Raw genomic sequence first — 22,431 nt, forward strand, 5'->3', positions numbered from 1 at the left:
CTTGCTCCTTTCATTCTAGATCTGCACAAGACTGGCCACCAATAACCAAGCAAACAGTCAATGCTAGGTTGTTTTGAAATCTCCTCTGCCAACACTGTTAATTCATGACACTTCAGTTTAGTCTGGGGCAGATTTTTGTTTTTTGAACAAGGGCAAAAAGCAACCACATTCTTCACCAAAATATCACAAGAATGGTCTGTCTCTATGTTACATACTAATATTCTTCTCCTCTGAAACGTCTTGAGCAAGGGCCCCACAGTTCAAATCACCTTTAGCACCACTCTTCCATGCTTTTACTAGAATGGCCCACTAATTAATCCCTGCTTAAAGTGTTCAGTTGTCTTCCTAATCCAAAGCCCCAAAGTCCACATTTCTCCAAACAAAAACATGGTCAGGCTTATTATAGCAATACCCCAGTACCTAGTACCAACTTCTGTCTTAGAGTTTCCATTGCTGTGAAGAGACACTGTGACCACAGCAACTCTTTTTTTTCAATGTTCAAAGATTCTTTTAATTTTTAGTGTCACTTTTCTAATACAAAATAGACAGCTTATCATGCCAGTATTTGCTTGCATCCCTACAGGAAAGATTTCTGCCTATTCTTCCAGCTTGATATAGGTGTACACAGCAACTCTTATAAAGGAAAATGTTTAACTGGGCTGGATTACAGTTCAGAGCTTTAGTCCATTATCATCATGGCGGGAAGCTTGGCAGCATGCGTGCAGACATGGTGCTGGAGGATTTAAGAGTTCTGTATTCAAATCAGCAAGCAGTATTCAAGATAGGAGAACCAATCAGAGAGCTCCTGCTTTTACACTGTGGAAGGAGAGGACACACTCCCAAAAGTTAGCCTCTCACACTCATGAACACCCACATGCATCATACATATAATAATAAAAAACAAATTATAGAAAGTTAAACTGGACAAATTAGGCTTTCCTCTTGAGATCAATCCCCTTTAAAGTTTTGTTTCTTTTTCTTCTTTTCTCATTTGCTTTTGTTAATACTTCTCATTTTTAAGTCAAATAGTTGTTCATAAAATGTTAAGGAATTACAGCTGGTTACCACATAGTGACCACTACTACTGATACAATGGGAATTCACTACTGGACTTCTTAGCTTTCTTAGTTTAACACTGATCACTAATAAAACATATTTTTAGTGAGAATTATCACCTTAGGACTGATAATAATAATGGTTAATTATTGTGAAGAATTTAAAGAGTCTAGAGAAATATTGAGGAGAGGGAAAAGGAGACAAGGAAAACAGACATAATTGCCCTACCTGAATATGCCAAAATCAACACTGTTAATGACAATACATTTCTTCCTAATGTTCTTCCGGTAAGCATTTTCACAGACATCAGAGTTCTCTTAGCTTTACTGTTTAACCCACAACCCTCAAAATATATAATCTCTTTTAAATAGTTCCTCCTTGAACAAGTCAGTTATGAAATGTGAAAAACTATAGAAAAATATATGACACTGATACTATGTATACATACACACATTCTGTATGTGTGTACACACATTCATTTATACAGATGCACGTGTGTGTGTGTGTGTGTGTGTGTGTGTGTGTGTGTGTATGTGTGTTGAACACAGGATGATGCGAAGAGTCTTTCTCAATCATTCTCCTCCTTACATTTTGAGACAGGATCTCTAAGTACAGAGCTCACCACATCAGCAAAACCCTGGGCACCCAACCATCTCTACTCCTCCTTGCTGAGAATACACGTGTGTCAACACACTAGCTTCTCATGTGAATTGGTAATCCAAACTCAGGTCTTGGTGCTCATTCAGGAGGTACTTTTCTGACTCAACAGCTTTGCAAAAATACTCTTATACAGAATAGTGGTTAAAAGTAAAGATGTTCTGTAGTTTTAGTTATTCCTCACAGTTCCATGTGTTTTTTTCTGAGATAGTGTCTATGGTAGCCATTAGTGTCATTTGTTAAGTGTTTCCAGGTTTTAGTATCCCAGATGTACAGCATGACCACCTACTGCCTAGCTTACAGTTGGCTTAGATCATGTAACTATTTTTGGCCAATGAAATATATTCAGTCAAAAGCCTGTGGAAGAACTAACTAGTAGCTGCTTATCAAAAGAGTTCAGAAAGAAGACCCAGAGAATGAAGCATCCAGGCTACCTGTGAACATGGAGAATGAGAAACACCATGCATCATGTTATTTGCCAGAGTCCAGCTCCAGGGGGGTTCTTGTGCTGCAGGAGAGGTTTTTGAAGTCAACAAAAAAGGAGGCATCTGACCACCAGCTGTCTTTCAAACTGATGGCCCTGAGTAGCTCAGGACATCTTTATTTATATAGGTTTTAATTCATTCAAGAATGAGCAGTTTCAAAGCATTTCTCTTTAATAATTTTCCAAGAACTGTTAACATCTTAATTTCTCTTCTTTGCCACTTCCTTATGTCATTGACCTTTACCCCATATCATTATATAGCAAGCCAAATGTTTACATCTAGCTAGGTACGTCTTATTCATACTATGCCCTAGCCAGCAGCAAAAATGTGGTTACAAAGTAAGAGATTTTGAGCCCAGTGCTTAATTCTTAACACTATGACATCAGCTGAATATGTTGTGATGCCTAGAGTATCATTTTCAGGTGTATACCAATTTCTGAGTAATCTGTATGTCAACTTATTATGTAGATTGCAGTTATAATCCTATTCTTTATAAGTTCTCAAAATAATGATTAACACCTAACTAACTCTGTAACTATCCAGACTAAGTTTCTTTGTTCTTCATGGCAATTTCTAAATGTACTTCTTTAAGAGAAACTAGGAATTTTAGATTTCTTTATTGATATGTTAATATTGAAAAAGCATCTGAGTGTTCCTATCGCAGTGCCAGAGATGTCTGACCTTTCATGTCCTATCTCCTTTTCCTTCTGTGTTCCTATAAGGTTTTAATGTCATCTTTTAAGAAACCACTTTCTTGGTTCTTAAATTCTTTGGAATATATTTATCTTGTTTTGAAATTGAATAAGCGATAATCATTAACCTTAGTAACTTCCTCCTGCTTATTCAGGATGACTGCAAAGGCAGCCAGGGACAACTGGAGAAACTGGTTCCTGTAACATATCAGAGAAATTTGTTTTTTTCTGTAAAGGCTTTTGTTCCTAGTAAATTCAGGCATAATCCCAACTAACAAGGCAGTACTAAGAGTTTCCATTATGCATAGCAAGTTAGAGAAGCCTGAAGCCCATGAGCTCCCTAAGGTCAGCGCAGGAGTTTGCAGTATTGTATCCATAGGTCTTTGCCAAATGGATGGAATTCCCCAAAGGGTCTTGCCATCTAAAGAGCTCCATTTACAATACACCTATGCACCATTCCCAAGGGTGACAGCATGGCTTCTGCCAGTTACTCTCACAGGGGTTGTCTCTTACAGCATCATAACTTACCCAATCCTCACATGTACTAGAATATTAGTATGCCCACATGTAGCTAAAACTATACACATACATTTAGATATGCTTATCCACATGCACTCATTTAAGCACAACCCTATTCAAATGGTCTCCTCTCTACATTTTAATGAAAATTTAATTTAACTCATTAGTGGGAGGGTAGTATATGCCATGTTGCATTGTGTTCTGAGGGCAACGTTATGGAGTTGATTCTCAACTCTCACCCTGACCTAGGTTCTGGGTGTTGAAGTCACGTTATCAGGCTAGCTTTACCCACTGAGCCATCTTTTTTTACCTTATTTATTCTTATATAATAATTCTTTTAGGGGTTATTATTGTTAAGAAAATATATTTATGATTCAGAAACTGATTGAACATCTACATACTGTTAATTTTTCCAGATTCTGTGTCAATAAAAGTGAACAAAAAGCAATAAGAGAACAATGAAAGCCTATCCTTAGTGGAGGTGCTGTACAGATGTGCATTCATCTTGTAAATGTTGATCCGCTTTGCTATTCTTAACCCCTTCTTGTAAGGATAGACTGATTTCCTCACCAGTCCTTTCTCTGTCAATTTCTTAGACTGTTCTCAGTCTGTCTCTTGTTGGGAACAAGGCTGTAGAAGCTTTCTCAAGGTACAGAGCCTCAGCCTTGAGTGTTGCAGCCACACTCATGAACACATTTTAATTTTCCCAGTCATTCTGCTGCAGTGGTTCAATAATTAACCAAGCTATAGATTTTGGAGTGGTTATGGATTATTTCTGTACAGTAAAGACTCTAGAATGCTATAAACAGGCCACAAGCTGGGCATCTTTAAGGCTGTTGATGAGTGTTGGCAGGCTCCTCCCTCCCCAACAAGCTTGCTTTAGGGATTTTCCTAGGCAACTGTGGTAGGCTTACACAGAAGAAGTAAAGGGATGTGCATTTTGCAGCATCTTCCTTCAGGCCACCTGAGGATACAAGGAACAGACATGAGCAAGCTCAATTAATACTAGTGAATAGACTAGTTTCTTTAGTTTTTGATCAGCATACACAGTATTATGCATCATTATGGCATGTTAAAACAAAAGTTATTTTTTAATCTCCTTCCACATCTTCTAATGCCCTTATACCTCCTGTAGCCTCTTTTCCTTTTTTAAGATCTAGGTTATTCTTTGAGATGTCATATGTACTATGCCATATACAATGATTTCTGTACAATGTATTTTCATGGTATCCATTCCTACTCCTTCCAAGTCCTTTCAGATTCCCACCAGGTCTCTCTCCCTACTTTATTTCCTTCTTTTTGAACTGAGTTCAACTGGTGCTGTCCATATGTACATGAAGCTAGATCATACATTGCAGTGTGGGCAACCCACATTCTTGAAGAAAACTGATTCTACCATTCCTGGCAGCCATCAGCTGCCAATAACTGCTCAGTTATGGGTGGGGTGTGATAGCTCCTCCACCATCCATGCTGGGATTTTGTGTAATATCAAGCTAAGATTCCTTCCTTCCTTTCTTTTTTCCTTCCTTCCTTCTTTCTTTTCTTCCTCTCCCTTCCCTACCCCTCTCTTCCTCCTTCCCTGCTTCACTTCTTCCCTCCTTCCCTCCCTCCCTCCTCACATTTCTTCCTTCCTTCTTTCTTCTTTGTTTCAGTTAATAGTTTTCTTTACTTCAGATTCCACTTCGAGGCACAAGCTCATTGTTTACTTTTTATTATATTTTTTCTTTTTTATTTAAGTTAGAAACACCTTGTATTATAATTGAGCACCATGCAGTTTTATTCTTTATATCTACCCTTTAAAATTCTCCATGTATCTAGACACATAAACACACTAACATTTCAAATTTAAATGTGCTCTTAATTTTTAGCTGTTAAAAGCAAGACAAAGATATTAACATGCATTTATAATGTTTGCAGTGAAAAAATAATTCATTTTAAAGATACAAATGAATCCTAAAATGATTATAATAATAGCAATGCAAAACCTAAAAAAAAAAAAGAAACAAGCTTGTTTCATATGCCAATCACAGCTCCCTCTCCCTCCCCTCCTCCCCAACCCTCCCCACCAGGTCCCTCAGCCCCCCACCCAATCTCGACTCTGATCCCCAGGGAGAGTGAGGCCCTCCATGGAGGATCTCCAAAATCTGTCATTTCATCCAGGGCAGGGCCTAGGTCCTCCCATAAGAGTCCAGGCTAGGAGAGCATCCCTCATTGTGGGATGGGCACTCAATGTCTATTTGTATGCCAGGGATAAATATTATCTAAGGTCCCATAGATTACCTAGGCCTCCTCACTGACACCCACATGCAGGGGGTCTGGGTCAGTCTCATGCTTTCTACACAGCCATCAATCTGTGGTCCAAGAGCTCTCCCTTGTTCAGGTCAACTGTTTTTCTGTGTTAAACTATCCCAGTCTGAACTACTTTGTCCATCACTTCTCCCTTTCAGTCACTGAATTCCAGTTCAGTTCAGTGTTTAGCTGTGGGTATCTGCCTCTGCTTCCATCAGTTGCTGGATGAAGGTTCTGTTTCCCAGACTCTCTGGCAGTGGGATTGTAGGCTGGCATTCCCCTGATTCATGTCTAAAATAAAAAATGAGTGAGTACATACCATGTTTGTCTTTTTGTGACTAGGTTACCTCACTCAGGATAGTTTCTTCTAGTGCCATTCATTTGCATGCAAATTTCAAGATTCCATTGTTTTTCTCTGGTGATTAGTACTCCATTGTGTAAATGTACCACATTTTCTCTATCCACTCTTCAGTTGAGGGGCCTCTTGCTTCCAGGTTCTGGCTATTACAAATAATGCTGCTATGAACATAGTGGAACAGACGTCCTTGTTGTATGAATGCGCATCTTTTGGGTATATGTCTAAGAGTGGAATTGCTGGGTCCTGTGGTAGACTGATTCCCATTTCCCTGATGAATCTCCATACTGGTTTCAAAGTGGCTGTCTGAGTTGGCACTCCCACCAGCAGTGGAAGGGTGTTCCCCTTTCTCCACATCAAATCCAGCATAAACTGTCCTTGGAGTTTCTGATTTTAGCCATTCTGAAAGGAGTAAGATGGTATCTCAGAATTGTTTTGATTTGCATTTCCCTGATTGCTAGGGATGTTTAGCACTTTTTTAAGTGTCTCTCAGCCATTTTAGACTCCTCTACTGATAATTCTCTATTTAGTTCTGTACCCCATTTTTTGACTGGATCCTTTGGTGTTTTGGAGACTTGCTTCTTGAGTTCTTTGTAGATCAGCCCTCTGTCAGATGTGGGGTTAGTGAATATCTTTTCCCATTCTGTAGGCTGCCTTTTTGTCTTGATGACTGTGCCCTTTGCCTTACAGAAGCCTCTAAGTTTCAGGAGGTCCCATATATTAGTTGTCAATCTTAGTGTTTGTGCTACTGGTGTTATATTCAGGAAGCAGTCTCCTGTACCAATTCGTTCAAGGGTACCTCCCACTTTCTCTTCTAACAGATTCATTGTGGCTGGATTTATGTTGAGGTCTTTGATCCATTTGGATTTAAGTTTTGAGCATGGCAATAGATATAGATCTATCTGCAGTCTTCTACATGTCAGCCTCCAGTTATGTGAGCACCATTTGTTGAAAATGCTTTCTTTTTTCCATTGTTTAACTTTAGCTTCTTTGTCAAGACCAGATGTTTATATGTGCATGGGTTAATGTTGGGGTGTTCAATTTGATTCCATTGGTCTACCTGTCTATTTTTTATGCCAATACCAAACTGTTTTCAGGACTGCAGCTCTGTAATAAAGCTTGAAGTCAGGGATGGTGATGCCTCCGGATGTTGCCTTGCTGAACAGCGTTTCTTTGGTTATCCTGGGTCTTTTGCTTTTCCATACAAAATTGATTATTGTTGTTTCAAGGTCTGTGAAGAATTGTGCTGGAATTTTAATGGGGATTGGATGAAATCCTTATATTGCTTTCGGTAAGATTGCCATTTTCACTATGTTCATCCTACCTATCCAAGAGCATGGGAGATCTTTCAATTTTCTGGTTTCTTCTTTAATTTCTTTCTCTAAAGACTCAAAGTTCTTGCAATACAGGTCTTTCACTTGTTTGGTTGGTGTTACTCCAAGGTATTTTATGCTGTTTATGGCTATTTTAAAGGGTGATGTTTCTCTGATTTCTTTCTCAGCCCTTTTATCGTAATGATTTTCTTGAGTTGATCATGTATCCTGCCACTTTGCTGAAGGTATTTATCAGCTGTAGGAGTTCCCTGGTAGAGTTTTTTGGGTCACTTATGTAAACTATCATATCATCTGCAAACAGTGAAAGTTTGACCTCTTCCTTTCCAATTTGTATCCCCTTGATCTCCTTTTGTTGTTGTATTGCTCTAGCTAGAACTTCAAGGACAATATTGAAAATGTATGGAGAGAGTGGACAGCCTTGTCTTGTTCCTGATTTTAGCGGAATCGCCTTGAGTTTCTGTCCATTTAGTTTGATGTTGGCTGTTGGTTTGCTGTATATAGCTTTTATTTTGTTTAGTATGTTCCTGTTATCCCAGATCTCTCTAAGACCTTTATCATGAAGGGGTGTTGGATTTTGTCAAAGGCTTTTTTTGCATCTAGTGAGATGATCACATGAGTTCTGTTTTGCAGCTTGTTTATATGGTGGTTTACATTGATGGATTTTTGTATGTTGAACCATCCCTTCATCCCTGGAATGAAGCCTACTTGATCATGGTGGATGAGTTTTCTGATGTGTTCTTGGATTTTATTTGCCAGTATTTTATTGAGTATTTCCACATCTATGTTCATGAGGGATATTAGTTTGAAGTTCTCTTTCTTAGTTGTATCTTTGTGTGGTTTGGCTCACAAGGTTATTGAAACCTTGTAGAGAGTTTGGTAAAGACCTTTCTGCTTCTATTGTGTGGAATATTTTCAGAAGAATTGGTATATATAAGCTCTTCTTTGAATTTCTGATAGAATTCTGCACTGAGACAATCTGGCCCTGGGCTTTTTTTTTTTGGTTGGGAGACTTTTGATGATTGCTTCTATTTCCTTAGGGTTATAGGTCTATTTAAATTGCTTATCTGTTCTTGATTTAATTTTGGCAAGTGATATCTATCCAGAACATTGTCCATTTCCTTTATATTTTTGAATTTTGTGGAGTACAGTTTTCAAAGTATGCTCTGATGATTCTCTGGATTTCCTCAGTGTCTGTTGTTATGTCCCCCTTTTCATTTCTGATTTTTAAATTTGCATGTTTACACTTTGCCCTTTGGTAAGTTTGGATAAATGTTTGTCTATCTTGTTGATTTTCTCAAAGAACCAACTCTTCTTTACATTGATTTTTTCCCTACTTTCTGCTTTATTGATTTCCACCCTCAATTTGATTATTTCCTGTTGTCTACTCCTCCTGGGTGAGTTTGCTTCTTTGTGTTATAGAGCTTTCAGCTGTGCTGTTGATTTTCTAGTATAACTATTATCCAGGTTCTTCATGTGGGCACTTAGTGTTATGAACTTCCCTCATAGCACTCCTTTCAAAGTGTCCCATAAGTTTGGGTATGTTGTGTCTTCATTTTCATTGAATTCTAGGAAGCCCTTAATTTCTTTTTTTTATTTCTTCTTTGATCCAGGAATGGTGCAATAGTGCATTATTCAATTTCCATGAGTTTGTAGGGTTTCTGCAATTTTTGGTGTTGTAGCATTCTAGTTTTAATGCATCTGGTCTGATAAAGTGCATGGAGTTAGTCCAATTTTTTTGTACATGTTGAGGTTTGATATGCTGCCAAGTATGTGGTTGATTTTTGAGAAGGTTCCATATGGCACTGAGAAGAAGGTATATTCTTTTTTTATTTTGATGGAATGATCTATAGATTTCTGTTAATCCCAATTGGGTCATAACTTCTATTAGTTCCTTTGTTTCTTTGTTAAGTTTCTGTCTGGTAGTCCTGTCTAGTGGTGAGAGTGGGGTGTTGAAGTCTCCCACTATAAGTGTGTGGGGCTTTATATATGATTTGAGTTTTAATAATGTTTCTTTTATGAACGTGAATGCCTTTGTATTTGGGGCATAGATGTTCAGAATTGAAACTTCATCTTGGTGGATTTCTCCTGTGATGAGTATGAAATGACATTCTTCATCTCTTTTGATTTATTTAATTTTAAAATCTAATTTGCTAGATATTAGGATTGCTACTCCCGCTTGCTTCTTGGGCCCACTTGATTGTAAAATCTTTTTCCAAACCCTAACTCTGAGGTAATGTCTGTCTTTGAGGCTGAAGTGTGTTTCTTGTATGCAGCAGAAGGATGGCTCCTGTGTTTGAATTAATTCTGTTAGCCTGTGTCTTTTTATGGGCGATTTAATCCCATTAGTATTGAGGGATATTAATGACCATTGATTGCTCAGTCTTGTTTGTTTTGGAATGGTTGATGTTGGTGGAATTATATATGGATTTCCACCTCTTTTTTTTCTTTTGGCTGTTGGTAAGGTGAGATTATCTATTGTGTATGTTTTTCTAGCTGTATTTAGCTTTCTTGGGTTGGTGTTTTCCTTCCATGACTTTCTGTAGGTTTGGGTTAGTGGATATATATTGTTTAAATGTGGTTTTGTCATGGAATATCTTGTTATCTCCATCTATAGTGATTGAATGCTCTGCTGGGTATAGCAGTCTGGGCTGTCATCCATGGTCTCTTAGTGTTGGTAGAATATCTATCCAGGACTTTCTGGCTTTCAGAGTTTTCTTGGAGAAGTCAGGTATGATTCTGATAGGTTTGACTGTGTTTGTTACTTGATCTTTTCCCTTTGCTGCTCTTAATATTCTTTCTTTATTCCTTATGTTTAGTGTTTTTACTATTATGTGGCAAGGGGACTTCCTTTTGTGGTCCTCTCCATTTGGTGTTCTGTAGGCTTTTTGTACTTTCATTGGCATGTCTTTCTTTAGGTTGAGAAATTTTTCTTCTATGATTTTGTTGAATATGTTTTCTGCCCCTTTGAGTTGGTTTTCTTCACCTTCTTCTATACCCATTATTCTTAGGTTTGGTCTTTTCATGGTGTCCCATTTTTCCTGGATGTTTTGTGTTAGGGATCTGTTGGACTTAAGATTTTCTTTGGTCGATGAATCTATTTCTCCTAGTGTATCTTCAGCACCTGAAATTCTCTCTTCCATTTCTTGTATTCTGTTGGTTATGCTTGCATCTGTAGTACCTGACCGTTTGCCCAGATTTTCTATTTCCAGCATCCCTTCAGACTGTGATTTTTTTGTTGTCCCTATTTTAGATGTCAACCTTTGCATTGTTTGAATTGTTTCTTGCAATTTTTGCTTTGTTTTTTCCTCTCTTTCTTGAATTTGTTGGAGTTTTTGGTTTGTCTTTTCTTCCATTTCTTGCATTTTTGGCTTGTTTTTTCTTCCATTTCCTGTATTTTTTGGTTTGTTTTTTTCTTCCATTTCTGTAAGGGATTTCTTATATCCTCTTTGAGAGCCTCTATCATTTTCATGAAGTTTTTTAAAGGTTTTTCTCATCTGCTTCATCTGCAATGGGCTGTTCAGGTCTTTTGGGTGTAGAATCTCTAGTCTCTGGTGGTGTCATATTGGTTTTACTGTTTCTGGGTGTGTTTTTATATTGTCTCCTTCTCATCATTTCTTCCTGTGGGTGCAGAAGAAGTCTCTTCCTCTCCTGGTGGGTATATATCGTTCCTTTCCACTGGGTGGGAGCAAGTCCAATACCTTTGTGGTTTTCCTCTTGCATGGATGGAGGCTGTCCTAGTATCAGGGCCTTGGCAATCTCTGGGTAGGCTGGACCCTTGCTTGTTCTGTGTGTGGAGAGTTGGGACTTGGAAGCTGGCAGTCCCTGGGTGGGCTGGCTCCTTCCGGGATGGGAGCTGCAGTGTTCAGTACCCTGTCCTTGGCTAGTTGTGCACAGATCACCAGAAAGCAGGCTGTAAACAGGCCCAGGCCTATCTAGCCCCATGGGTGGAGAAAAGGACTATGGTGCTGGCTGTCTCTGGGCAGGCTGACTCCCATCAGGCTGGGATCCGCTGCTTGCAGTCCTCGGGTCTCTGGTGTTTCTGGTGGGTGGAGAATGGAACTTGGATACTGGCAGTCTCTGGGTGAGCTGGCTCCTGCCGGGATGGGAGCTGCAGTGTGCAGTACCCTGACCTCGGCTAGTTGTGCGCAGATCGCTGGAAGGCAGGCTATAAACAGGGCCAGGCCTATCTAGCCCCATGGGTGGAGAAAGGGCATATGGTTTTGGCAGTTTCTGGACAGGCTGAATCCTGTCGGGATGAGATCTGCTGTGTGCACAGCGCAATCCTCAGGTCTCTGGTGGTTCTGCTCAGGGCACTGGGCTTTATTTACTTTTTAAATAAAGTTGTTACAATGGACACATTTCATGTCTGACATTATACCTTAGCTGGCCTTAGTTCAGGGAGTGCATCCTCTGGATTTCTGTGGTGGGTCTTTCTGTTCCAGTCTCCAAGATAGTTGTTTGGTGTCCTTTACCTATCCCCTCATCTTCCAACAGCACACATAGCTCATCTCTGCATTTGGACCATTGTGTTAGTACCATTTTCAGTCACCAGAGCCAGATATCTGATAAGACAACTTGGGAGAAGGCAGAGGGTTCAATGATTTCATTGCATTGTGGTAGGGAAGGCATGGCAGCAAGTGTATCTAGAACTAAGGCCACCCCTAGGGATCCACTTTGGACAGTTGGGCTCCATCTCCTAAAGGTTTAATGTACAGCAGAATCAGGGAACCAAACTTTTAAAACATGAGCCTGTGTGGGACATTTCAGATTCAAACTATAACAACCAGTTTCTTCTCCTTCCAGTGAAAATATGGAGACAGCTTGTCACACCCACAGAGAGCCCCTGTACTCTACTCAGTAGCCACATCTCTCATTCCTTACTTTCCTCGCAAAGTGTCTCCAGAGACAAAATATGTAAAGATTCCCAGAGCAGGTTTTCCTTCTATGGGCTGCCCTGTTCTGCTGGAGGGATTGCTTCTGGGACTCAGTGCCTGCTGCCTGCATTGTGCAATGGCCCAGAGAAGCAGCAAGTGTTCTGACTGCTGTAAAGACACAAATGTTCTGGGAACAAGTGGACAAGAGGAGAGAATAGCCATGGAGAGTTCACTGCTATACAGCAACCTTTAATACCACTCATGGCACAAGCTTTCCCCTTACTTTGAAGGAAGTGCAGAGCCCTGGCAGGTGGCAGAGCGATGACATGTCCTGACTTAAATTCTGAAAGGTTTTCACTCAGATTGCTGAACTGAAAACTGACTAAAGGCTGGGAAGACACGAAGCCACAGACGAGAGTTGCTTATGGCTCAAGCCAGAAGATGCCGAAGATGGAAGTAGAGAGAATGGTTAGGTTCTGAATATACTTTGAAAATGAGGCCAGGATGAATTCCTGAGTGCTTAGAAGCCAAGAAGGAGGCAGAAATAGTTCTAAGATTCTGTCCTCTGCTCCTGGAAGGAAGGTGTTGTTCAGAGGAGAGATGAGAACAAAGGCTGGGAGGCAGCGATTGCAGAGCATACAGAATCAGGGCACCTCTTACAAGTGCATGCAAAGGTGTCAGGGAGTGGCTGCATAGGCACATCTGGACTTCCCAAGAGATCTTAGCTTCATAGCCATAAAGGGCTTGGGTTATTTCTTCGTCTACATTTTTTGGGAGCCATATCATCCATTACTCAGAAGCATATGTCAGTATGCCCAGGTACCTAGAATCAGTAACAACTGATGTTCACAATGATGTTTCCCAACTTCCCAAGATCCTCAGATGTCTTCTCTTCTGATTAATCCTTACAGTAATACAGCTTTTGTTTTAGAAAGGACTTCTGTTTTAGTTTAGTTGATCTTTTAAACAAAGATTTCATTTATTAATGTGTGTGTGCTCACACTTCTGAGTGTGTCTGTGTCTGTGAGTGTGTATATGCACATGTGTGGGTCCTTTGGAGGCCAGGGAGAGTTCCAGATTCCCTTAATGCTGGAGTTACAGTGTTTGGGAGCTGCCTGTCACGAGTGCAGTGATCTGTATTCCCATCCTCACGATTGAGCAGCAAGTATTCTCAACCACTGAGTCATCCAACTGAATATATTTCTACAGCTTAAATGGTAACTGGAACCTGAAGGGTATTTACTTGTTTTTAATGTGTGTGTGTGTGTGTGTGTGTGTGTGTGTGTGTGTGTGTGTGTGTGTATTCATGTGTGCATGTTCAACAACACATGCTTGGGTGTGCTTGTAGAGGTTATGAGTCAGGATAGATTGTCTCCTTTGAGACTACTCCATCTTTTTCCCTCTTTTTTCTTTCTTTCTTTCTTTCTTTCTTTCTTTCTTTCTTTCTTTCTTTTCTTCCCCTTCTCTCTTTCTTTCCTTTTTTTTTGAGACAGAGTTTCTATGCATAGCTTTGGAGCCTGTCCTGAAACTCACTCTGTAGATTAGGCTAGCCTTGAACCCACAGAGATCCACCTGTCTCTGCCTCCTGAGTGCTGCTGATAGTAAAGATGTGAACCACCACTGGCTCCTTATTCTTTGTTAGAAATAGTCTCTCACTGAACCTGGAGTTTGATGGTTTGCCTCGATGAACTGGCCAGCAAGCCCAGGGATCCTCTTATCTCCATCTCCTCAATGCTGGGGTTACAGGCCTCTACCAGTGCAACTGGCTTTCATTTGTGTACCAAGGATTGAACTCAGGTCCTCATGCCTATGCAGCTTTGTCAGCAGAACCATCTCTCCAGTCTCATAATTTTGTTTTTAGTTCATTCTGTCCTTGCATATTTTGCAGGTACAGTGTAGCAGCACATTCCTTCATGAAGCATAGTCATCAAATCAGGGTAGTTAGCAAAATCATCATCTCAAACATTGAGCATTTCTTTAGTTTGAGATATTTAAAATCTATGACAGACATTTGAATTCACTATACCTTTCATCAGTTTCATCCGCACAAAAAAAAGACACATGTTTAGAATCAAACAAGCCTGAGCTCAAATCTCAGGGATGGCATTTTTCTGTTGTAGTGTAATTTAAGTTATCCCCTTACTTAAGTCTTCATGAGGTTAGGAAACCTCCACCTAGTCCTTTCAAGTTACCGTTGTGACACTGTCTTTCTCAGAAGTTGTTGCCTACTCAACATGATCACTCTACCTTCTCCTTCTTTCTCAGAACAGCACATTTAGACATAATAGGTCTCTGATAAACGCTTATGGACTCGTCACTTAGATTCTCATCTGAGTGCAAAGACGGTCTGCCATTTCTCTCTCCAACTGTTTTGATTTTGTATTTTCTTAGCATCTATCACAGCAAGACATGTCATGCTATTTGTCTTGTGTGTGCGTGTGTATGTGGTGTATGTACTACATGTGGGTGTGTGTAGACATGTATGTGAGTGCATATGTATGCATGCCTATGGAGTACAGAGGTTGACAGCTAGTGCCTTCCTCCATAGCTCTGTGTCCTTTTTTTTTTTTTTTTTTTTTTGATAGAGGCTCTCTTACTGTACCTAGTAATTTCTGGTTTAGCTTGATAGACTGGCTGCCTGGAGAGCTGCAGCAATCTGCCTTCCTCTCCCTACATAAACTCAGGCCCTCACGCAAGCAGTTTACACTAATACGTTATCTTTTTATTTTCTCCTCTGATATTACAGGAGCTTGCATTTTCCCTGTTCCTTTATCTTTAATGCTTGGAGCTGCTTTGGCTCATTGTAGTGTCTCAAGAGTTGGCTATTCAATAATCAAGGAGTGAATGGATGTCAGGAACCATGTCACATATGAAGTGGAATTTTAAGAACCTTAGCCCAAATCACCTAAAAAATCTGCCATACAAAAGAAGGCAGACCTGACATTATTTCCTACAGTAAGGTTTTGGAAATTAATTAATTTTCCTGACTCAGTGTGAGTTTAAACCATTTATCTGAAGGCCCCAAAATGTATGCTTTGAATTATTTTAAAAGAAGAGGCAGGCCAGGCAGTGGTGGCGCACACCTTTAATCCCAGCACTCGGGAGGTAGAGGCAGGCAGATCTCTGTGAGTTCGAGGCTGGGCTGGACCGACAGCCTCCAAAACAACACAGAGAAACCTTGTCTCGTAAAAACCAAAAAAAAAAAAGAAGAAGAGGCAGGGATGATGAAGTAATGAGTTTGACACTCTGTAGAGCCTTGTTCTGTGAGGTCGTCCTGTCTACTGTCTTTTAGCTCCTCTGCTTCTTAGAGGGAATAGTTTGGGGATCCCTCCCCCATTGTAGTTCATTGGGAAAAACAGAAGTCCTGCCTGTTGGTGATGGTGATGTCACCTTCTTTTAGATGAGCAGTTGCCTGCCAGACCTACAAAGTCAAGCCACCACCTTGTCCTAGCCCTGATACCCCACCCGTACCTGCAGCAGCAATATTTAATAATGGGAAGACTACAAAGACTGGCTGGATGAATCACCATGGTGAGTGACCAGCCAAATTGAAATCTCCTTTGACAAGAAGGCCTTGAGATACAGGAATAAAAACACATTTCTTTAATTCCTAGTTTTAATGGCCATGCTCTGCATTTTCAGAGGCAGCGTCTGTACTTTATTCTTCCTGTAGGATGTTGTAAAACACTCAGTCTGTATCAGGGTTAAAGTCATTTCCTAACTCAGGGTTCTGCAAACTTTAAACTGCAAAGTTTGTATATCACATGGTGTGTGTGTGTGTGTGTGTGTGTGTGTGTGTGAAGGTCAGAGGACAACTTGTGCTCATCAGTTTTCTGCTTCTACCGGCTGGATTCTAGGGATCAATCTCAAGTTGTCACATTTGGTGACAAGTGACCTTAACCAATGAGCCTTCTCATTACCAACACAGTGTTGTTTGGGACAGAGCTGAACGTGGTGCTCACTGGTTTAGCTGTACTGGTTGTGCCATAAGCTCCAGGGATTGTCCTGTCTCTGCCCCCAGAGCTCTGGTATTCCAAGCTTGTGTCGCAGTGCCTGGCTTTTTTATACAGGTGCTAAAGATTGAACTCATGTCCTTATGCTTGTCGGACAAGTACTTGATCCAATGACTCACTTCCCCAGGCCCTTGCATCAGAATATCACCTTCCTTAATTTCTTTGCCATATCTGCAAATCACCTGTATTGTGTTTCATTTATGTGTCTTCTCACTTTTATTACTCCCAAACATTTGCTTAAGATAAAAAAATGTCTATGTTCATATCCTATAAAACCAGTATCTCTGTGGCATGAGTAAACAGAGAATTCAAGTTCTTAGTGAATGTCAGCAACATCTGCTGTCTGCTAGTGATGCTAAGGTCAAGACTGGAGACTTTCTTGATGAGAACAGCGCCAAGTGTGATATGGTATATGAATGGTGGATGCCAATAGTGTCTTTCTTTCCAAATGAATGAAGTGAATTCAAGGAAGGCTCAGCCATGTCATATACATGAGAGAGCAACTTAAGGAGGGAAGGACTTATTTTGACTAATAATTTCATAGGTTTTGATTCATAGCTGACTGGCTCCATGTCTGAGCCTGTGGTGAGGATGAAGAATCATGGCAGAAAGAAAAGTTACTACCCAACAGTAGACTGTGAGCAGACAGGATTCTCGAGTTGGTAGGCTCCTCCATTCTCCCCTTCTTCCTGCCTGAGGCCCCAGCCTATGAGATGGTAGCTCCTGTATTCAGGATGAGTCTTTCCCTAGAAGCACCTCCCAAAACATACACAGAGTTGTGCTCCTCTGATGTCCTAGGAATTGCTCAATCAGATTAAGTTGACAGTAAAGATTAACCACTTCAGAGATCCTTTGTGGAAGAGGTCTGTTCTATACTGAGTTTGGGTAGACAGTTACATGAGGTAGAAATTTGCAGAACTACATATACAAATTGTACACATGCACACATACCATACATGCACAGACACACACACACACACACACACACACACACACACACACACACACACACAAACTCCCACACAGATAAATGTCAAAGCCCATGAAACCTAAATATTGTAGTACTCAACTTCCTGAGTTTGGTATGTCATCATAGTTGTGTAGTTGTGTTGGATGTAAAGCGTTGAACAGGGTGACGGATATTCAGAATTTTCCATCCTGTTTCCGGAGCAGCTTCCTAGAGACCCATGTGACACCAAAATAAAGTGTTGAAAGGGAGAGGATGCTGCCCCACCCCCACAATGTAATCTGTGCTTACACATCACCGAAAATCAACCTGTGTACTGTTGCTTGCCTTGCACAATACTATGCTTGTCGGTTTGTAGAGCTAAAACCTGGGGAGGATTCACTCTTTACACCCTTTAACAATGGGTTGATAAAGGGCAAGACAGGTGTGGCCAGAGCCTGGTGTCCCAGATTTGAATCTCACATTCATTTTGTTGACAAAAAAAGTCTTGGCCTCTCAGAGGCTAAGTGTCGGGTTAGAAAGTGGAGTTAGCCTGAGAGAGGGACATGGCCTTTTCCAAAGGACTGCTCAGGGTAGAGCTCTGTGTGCTCAGTCATTACTGGTCTCCTTTTCCTCATCCTTTCCCCATCTTTCCATCTTTCATCGTCACCACCCTCCTACTGGACTGAATTGTCTCTCAAGTGCTCACTTGTCACCGGTGACTGTGACCTTGTCTGAAGATGTGAACACATCAATGTGAGATCACACTGGAGGGTGGACTGGTGCCTCTATAACAGGAAAGCGAGGGTATCTTGGTGATGGGGGTGCAGAGGAGGAACACAGCAAAGACAGATTAGTGTTTTTGCCCTAGTAGAAGAGAGCTAACTGGAAAGAAGGAAACAGCTTTGACCCAAAAAGCAGTTCTCTAGAGACAATGCCTTGGCCTAGGCTCACCAGGGGTCAGAAAGAATTTTCTGTTGTTTATAAGCCCAGTTTACAATATTTTGTGACAGAAATTCAGAGAGTGATTGACTATGGCTGCACATCATAGAATTTAGTTACTGTCATCTCTGGAATTGTAGCAAAGTTCTTGTCACTGCCCCATCTTAAAAACACCACACCACCATTAAATCATGAAACTGAGGGGTTATGATCTCAGAGCCTCCAGACACTTCCTGAAATAACTGAGGTCCAAAGAGAAGTGATCACCCCAGTTAAAAAGCAAAACCACAAAATCTTATGCCTCATCCACCCAGAAAAACATGTAAAATAATAGATACTGCTGCTCCCAGTGGCAGAGATTGGCATTACAAGCCAACTCAGCCCACATATGTATTTCTGTTATTTTAAATAGATGGAAGATGATTCATTTTAAAATCCAGACACCCCTGAAGGTAAATTTCTTAGGAGAAATAACAAACCACAGACTACATGACTTCTCAGAGGGAAAGTAAGGTTAATTCTTTAATATATTAGATTTAAGTTTATGATTAGTATAAGTTGGCTTTGGAACATTAATCACTGTTGGGAACATAATTCTTTCAGCTTATTATACATACATATGTATATTTTGCTGGGTTTTTTACACATTTACAGCTAATAATTTTCTACTGGATTTTAATACACTGTAAAATATACTTAAATAAACCAAAAGTAATATATACACCAACAAAACTTCTTAAACTCATTTTCAATACATATGTATGAAACACATTTAGAGTTTTTCCCCAAAGATATAATTATGGTTTTGAGATATATTTTTTATACCCACATAGTTTCTGTACCAGCAAGAGTGATAGTGACCCAGAACAACAATTTTTAATGTGTCTCAATGGGGAATCTTTACTTTTTTTCATTCTGCCCTGAACTTCTTAGCCATATAAATGTCAGCAATATTGGGATTAGAAAGCAGGGTGTGCAAACTCCCAGGCTCAGAGGTGCAGTTAATTGAGACATGGATTCAAGTGATCTACTTTGGGGAACACTGTCAGGATGGAACCACTTTCTAGAGTGCTCATTATCTGTGACTCTTCAACTGCAGACAGGATTATCATGGCTAGTGCCATGTGTTTGGCAAATGTCACCAGAGACAACAGAGATTCAGCTGTGTTTTTCCTTCACCCAGCAACAGCAGGAAAATGCTTTTAGTCCAAAGGGAAGGGCAAGTTCATATCGATGTTGTTGTGTTTGAGTTCAAGAAGAAGGAGGCTGAAGACACCATCTCTGTGCTAGACAACCACTTTGTTTGTTTTGTGTGTGTGTGTGTGTGTGTGTTTGTGTGTGTGTGTTGATGCATGTGAGGGTATGTGTGTATGTGTGTGCATGTTGATGTATGTGAGGATGTGTGTTTATATGTGTATGCACACGTGTATATGTGCGAAGATTTCTCTTTGAAACACTAAAATGAACATTGAGGTAGTCGTTGGCGCATGATGGTCAAATCACCATGTAGAAAGTTTGTTGCTGTCTGCAGAGTGCCAGGCTAGCATGTAGGAAGCCCTGGGTTTCATTCTTAGCACCACATAAGCTGAGAATGGTGATGCATGCCTATAATCCCATACTTGGGCGAAGGAAGCAGAGAGTTAGAAGTTCAAGATTATCCTCAGGTACATGGAGAGCTGGAGACCAACCCAGGGAGAAAGAGAGAGGGGGCAGGGGTTGGCAACTGAGTTAATAGTCAAGATCACACAAGTAAGCACAGAAAATGGAACTTGAACTGTGAGCCACATGATTTATCTACACATCTAGCCCAGATCTTTATCAACCACACTGTGGTTTTAATTATGAATTAAATGTATTTATTTATTTTACACCCGACTGCAGTTTCCCCTCCCTCCGGAGCCATCTACTCCTCCTCTGTTTCTTTTCAGAAGGGACCAGGCCTTCTATGGGTGTCAACATGACATACCAAGTTGCTGTAGGACTAAGCTCCTCCCCTTGTATTAAGGTGTTGTTTTTAATATTTATTTTTCATAGAAGTAATGCGAAAACAAGTGAGACTTATATAAACAAGCTTACTTCATCTCCATCCTCATTAACAATAGAGGCTTTTCGTCTTCCCCAACCAAGACAAGGCAGGAGCCTGGGCAGTACAAAGGCATAGGGAAGAATATAAACAGGACCACTGTGGGAAAAGGAGGACCCAGAGGCCCTATAAAATGCACAAGTCAGTATCCATGGGGGAGGGGGGCTTCCAGCTTCAAGCTCCCTCCCATTCCAAGGGAACAAAGAAGTTAGATTTACTTTCCTAGCTTGGTATTCAATCTTCCCTGATGTCAGATGAGTGGTAAGACTATGCTACCAAAAAGAGAAGGAAAAAGAAAGACTCTATTGAACAATGGTCCTCTGCCAAACTTTGAAAATACAATGAACTAATTGCAAATGTCAGGATCCCCAGTGCCTGAACCGCTTTGAGGAGGGGGTGCATGTATGGGGGGGCTTCTTGAGAGTCATATAAAGGAGGAGAAAGTTGAGTCGGTATAAAGGCAGAGCAGGGAACCTTCCCAGCATCCACTGAGGGTGGCAAGAGGCACAGCTGGGCAACAGCACCCCAGCTTCTCCAGGAGCAGTGGATGAGCTCATGTGTAAGTCTCCTATTGCTGCAGTGTTAAGGTAAAGCCATGCAAATGGGTGATAAGACTGTGGAGGTCAGAAGTCTGAGACTGCACACATTGGGCTAAGACCCCAGTCCATTTCTCACATCTCCCTCTGGTTCTCCTCCTCCGTGTCCCTCTTCCATTTAAAAGGATTTTGAGAGTGCTCTGCTTCTGATACCCATGTCCCACTTTAAGATCACATGGTTAATAGATATTACAACATGCAGTCTTCATGAATAACCTTCAGGGATGAGGGTGTGGCTATCTTTGGGATGGGGCACGTGTTATCTTGCTACTTATGATGGTTTATGTGATGGTAACTTGTCAGGATGTAGAATAGCTCTGGAGACAAATCTCTGAACATATCTATGATGGCTTTCTACATTACATTTATCGAGGTGGAATTCCTACCCTAACTGCTGGACCAGTTAAAAAGGAGACAGGGAGCTGAGACCAGCATTCACCTCTCTCTGCCTCCTGAGTGCAGATGCAATGCAATCAGCTGCCTCGTGTTCCCTGCCATGACTGACTGTTCCCTGGAACTGTGAGCAAAAACAAATGCTTCCTTAAGTTGTTCTTGTCAGGAATCTTGTTGCAGCAAAGGGCATGTAAGTAAAATACCTTCTGCAGAGGCATTCGATTATATTAGTCAGTCAGCAACTCCAGGTGCAGTGGGTGAGGAGAAATCTTCCAGAAGAAACTGTTGGAAGAGGCGATGCCTAATTCCAGGGGACAGAAGGACTGCCTAGCAGACACAGACAAGCAGCCTGCCAAGATCAGCTCAAGGCCAAAGCTTCCTCCGATGGTTCTCGTTGTCTGTATGTTCCTCCGGTTGGCAGTAAGAAACTGGAAGAAACAAGAACAAAATGGATTTGTATTGGTATGTGAATTACCCTGAAGTTTCCAAAATCCCCTCCTCAGCTACTCCCCTGTGGCTTTTCCTTTTGAAAAACGAGTGTGGAATTCATACCAGCGGCTGGCTGGAAGCTCCATTACATTCGCATTTCCTTCTGCTGTGTTGAAGGCAGCAAAGCAATCCTAAATGAAGTGCTTTCCAGTTCTTCAGTAGCTTAGGCGTTAAACTTCTCACCTTTGTGACAAAGGTACAAATGTGCTGGCAGCTCCTGGCCACAGAACTCTTCATTTTGTGGGCTGGGCACAGTGGTAAATGTTTTTAATCTCAGCAGAGGCAGGTGGATCTCTGTGAATTCAAGATGGGCCTGACGTATATCTCTGTCTCAATTAATTAATTAAAAATAAATAGTTTATGGGTTGTGAATCTTTCTCTCCTATCTTGCCTCATTCCCAGCAGTTAACTAAAAGTGACAGTTTGGTGTGCATATTTTTCTACATTGTTTTTCATATGCCCATATGTAGGAAAATATATATGAAATTTCACTTTTTCCTCTTAGTATAGTGATGCATTTGAACCCAAAGCTCTACCTGATATTTAGAAAAGATCATTGCTAAACTTTCCACATGTTTTGATAGAAAGCACAGGCTGAAGTTTCTGTGGAGAAAGTTCTGGTCTTATGCTTGCTTTTATTTCTTTATTATTATTATTATTATTATTATTATTATGTTCAGTGATGTTGGGGACCAACCCCAGGGCCTC

General features: G+C 40.7%; 1 long non-coding RNA gene across 2 annotated transcripts in view; it reads right to left on the bottom strand.

Annotated features, from left to right (window-relative positions):
• LOC121133831 overlaps positions 1–22,431 on the bottom strand; it is a 100,189-nt gene that overhangs the window by 19,981 nt on the left and 57,777 nt on the right. The window contains exon 2 of one of the 2 annotated variants that reach the window (XR_005870832.1): positions 21,438–21,662. This is a non-coding gene — a long non-coding RNA (uncharacterized LOC121133831). Of the gene's footprint in view, positions 1–18,656; positions 21,663–22,431 lie in introns of those variants that run through there. The other variant, XR_005870831.1, reaches the window with a different exon arrangement.

Source organism: Mesocricetus auratus, unplaced genomic scaffold (genome assembly GCF_017639785.1).
Source record: "Mesocricetus auratus isolate SY011 unplaced genomic scaffold, BCM_Maur_2.0 Super-Scaffold_100024, whole genome shotgun sequence".
Taxonomy (NCBI): Eukaryota; Metazoa; Chordata; class Mammalia; order Rodentia; family Cricetidae; genus Mesocricetus; species Mesocricetus auratus.